Below are 3,673 nucleotides of genomic sequence, written 5' to 3'. Positions count from 1 at the left end.
GAGAGGACATATGGAACATACTGTTATCTGTGTTTCTCAAAGGGAACATTCCTTTACCTCTCACCTATATTCAAACAACACGGACGAAAGTACACTGCAGGACCAAAAGTATGTGGACGTATGTCGATGGGGTTGAGGTCAGGGCTCTGTGCAGGCCAGTCAAGTTCTCCACACCGATCTCGACAAACCATTTCTGTATGGACCTAGCTTTGTGCACTGGGGCTATTGTCATGCTGAAACAGGAAAGGGCCTTCCCCAAACTGTTGCCACAAAGTTGGAAGCACAGAACCATCTAGAATGTCATTGTATGCTGTAGCGTTAAGATTTCCCTTCACTGGAACTAAGGGGCCTAGCCCGAACCATGAAAAACAGCCCCAGACCATTATTCCTCCTCCACCAAACTTTACAGTGGGCACTATGCATTCGGGCAGCTAGAGTTCTCCTGGCATCCGCCAAAGCCAGATTTGTCCGTTGGACTGCCAGATGGTGAAGCGTGAACACTCCAGAGAACGCGTTTCCACTGCCCCAGAGTCCAATGGCGGCGAACTTTACGCCACTCCAGCTGACGCTTGGCATTGCACATGGTGGTCTTAGGCTTGTGTGCAGCTGCTCGGCCATGGAAACCTATTTCATGAAGCTCCCGACCAACAGTTATTGTGCTGACGTTGCTTCCGGATGCAGTTTGGAACTTGGTAGTGAGTATTGCAACCGAGGACAGACGATTTTTACGCGCTATGCGCTTCAGCACTCGGCGGTCCCGTTCTGTGAGCTTGTGTGGCCTACCACTTTGTGGCTGAGCCGTTGTTGCTCCTAGACGTTTCCACTTCACAATAAAAAGACTTACAGTTGAACGGGGCAGCTCTAGCAGGGCAGAAATATGATGAACTGACTTGTTGGAAAGGTGGCATCCTATGACGGTGCCACGTTGAAATTCACTGAGCTCTTCAGTAAGGCCCTTCTACTGCCAATGTTTGTCTATGGAGATTGCATGGCTATGTGCTCAATTTTATACACCTGTCACAACGGTGTGGCTGAAATAGCCGAATCCACTAATTTGAAGGGGTGTCCACATACTGCTGTATATATAATGTATGTCTTCCAGAACAAACTATATATTATGTAAAGTGATGTTGGTCTATCTCTTGCATGTTATTGTATTTTAGAAACTAAAAATCGTATTGATTTGACAAGTTGAATGTGACCTAAAATTAGGTTAAAGCTCTTGCAAGAACACGTTTGAATTCTGTGATTTAAGGAGTATTCACAATACGGACAATCAATAAAACAATCCAAAATGAAGTTCTGAGTTCTAGATTCTGAGTTCAGAGTTCTATGTTCTGAGTTCTACGTTCTGAGTTTCAAGTTCTGAATTCTGAGATCTAGATTCTAAGTTTTAAATTCTGAATTCTGAGTTCTACATTCTAGGTTCTAAGTTCTGAATTATGAGTTCTAAGTTCTAATGTCAACATGCTTAGAAGGCAAAGCTCTGTCTCATGGTGGTGTATCATGCCCTTTGAACTTTGATTGGCATTGAGTAACATACTACAAAATCTGACCAGAGACACGATTCTCTTATCAATCATCCCAAAAACACCTGACAGTTGCAAACTGCGCTGTGAACACAGACCTTCACAGAATGGAAATACTCAGAATGTACCAATATGTTGGCACAGTTCAGGCCTTGAATCAAGTGAATTTCCCAACTGAAAGCGCTTGATTCGCTAAAACGCACACGCAGTGAAAAGTGAGGAATTCATGCAACTGCAATGTGTGCTTTGGGGAGATGTCAGTGATCTTGTCGCACTCCTGGGACGGATAAATTCAAGGAGCACAAATCCTTCAGCTGGGGTAGTGTCAACACTCCTCTATCTGAGTGAAGAGGGGAATAGAGAGCTAGAGAGAGAGAGAGAGAGAGAGAGAGAGAGAGAGAGAGAGAGAGAGAGAGAGAGAGACAGAGAGAGAGACAGAGAGACAGAGAGAGAGAGAGAGAGAGACAGAGAGACAGAGAGAGAGAGAGAGAGAGAGAGAGAGACAGAGAGAGAGACAGAGAGACAGAGAGAGAGAGAGAGACAGAGAGAGAGAGAGAGAGAGAGAGAGAGAGACAGAGAGAGAGAGAGAGAGAGAGAGAGAGAGGAGAGAGAGAGAGAGAGAGAGACAGAGAGAGAGACAGAGAGAGAGAGAGAGAGAGAGAGAGAGAGAGAGAGACAGAGAGACAGACAGAGAGAGAGAGAGAGAGAGCGAGAGAAAGAGCAAGAGAGAGAGAGAAAGAGCAAGAGAGAGAGAGAAAGAGCAAGAGAGAGAGAGAAAGAGCGAGAGAGAGAGAGAGAGACAGAGAGAGAGAGAGGGAGGAATGGAGAGCAAACATGAAAGTGTTCATCAGAAATGTATAGAGTGAGAGAAACAAGTATCATGAGAGAAAACAAAGATACACAAAATATACAATATACAGTTGAAGTCAGAAGTTTACATACACCTTAGCCAAATACATTTAAACTCAGTTTTTCACAATTCCTGACATTCAATCCTGGAAAAAATTCCCTGTCTTAGGTCAGTTAGGATCACCACTTTATTTTAAGAATGTGAAATGTCAGAATAATAGTAGAGAGAATTATTTATTTCAGCTTTTATTTCTTTCATCACATTCCCAGTGGGTCAGAAGTTTACATACACTGAATTAGTATTGGGTAGCATTGCCTTTAAATTGTTTAACTTGGGTCAAACGTTTCGGGTAGCCTTCCACAAGCTTTCCACAATAAATTGGGTGAAATTTGGCCATTCCTCTTGACAGAGCTGAAGTAACTGAGTCAGGTTTGTAGGCCTCCTTGCTTGCGCACGCTTTTTCAGTTCTGCCCACACATTTTCTATAGGATTGAGGTCAGGGCTTTGTGATGGCCACTCCAATACCTTGACATTGTTGTCCTTAAGCCATTTTGCCACAACTTTGGAAGTATGCTTGGGGTCATTGTCCATTTGGAAGACCCATTTGCGACCAAGCTTTAACTTCCTGACTGATTTCTTGAGATGTTGCTTCAATATATCCACATAATTTTCCTTCCTCATGATGTTATCTATTTTGTGAAGTGCACCAATCCCTCCTGCAGCAAAGCACCCCCACAGCATGATGCTACCACCCCCGTGCTTCACGGTTGGGATGGTATTCTTCGGCTTGCAAGCACCCCCTTTTTCCTCCAAACATAACAATGGTCATTATGGCCAAACTCTTCTATTTTTGTTTCATCAGACCAGAGTATATTTCTCCAAAAAGTACAATCTTTGTCCCATGTGCAGTTGCAAATTGTAGTCAGGCTTTTTTATGGCAGTTTTGGAGCAGTGGCTTCTTCCTTGCTGAGCGGCCTTTCGGGGTTATGTCGATATAGGACTCGTTTTACTGTGGATATAGATACTTTTGTACCTGTTTCCTCCAGCATCTTCACAAGGTCCTTTGCTGTTGTTCTGGGATTGACTTGCACTTTTCGCACCAAAGTACGTTCATCTCTAGGAGACAGAACGCGTCTCCTTTCTGAGCGGTATGACGGCTGTGTGGTCCCATGGTGTTTATACTTGCATACTATTGTTTGTACAGATGAACGTGGTACCTTCAGGCATTTGGAAATTGCTCCCAAGGATGAACCAGACATGTGGAGGTCTACAATTGTTTTTCAGAGGTCTTGGC

This window comes from Coregonus lavaretus (genome assembly GCF_964263955.1).
Source record: "Coregonus lavaretus genome assembly, chromosome: 39".
NCBI classification, from domain to species: Eukaryota; Metazoa; Chordata; class Actinopteri; order Salmoniformes; family Salmonidae; genus Coregonus; species Coregonus lavaretus.
Note: the sequence above shows the minus strand (reverse complement) of the source record.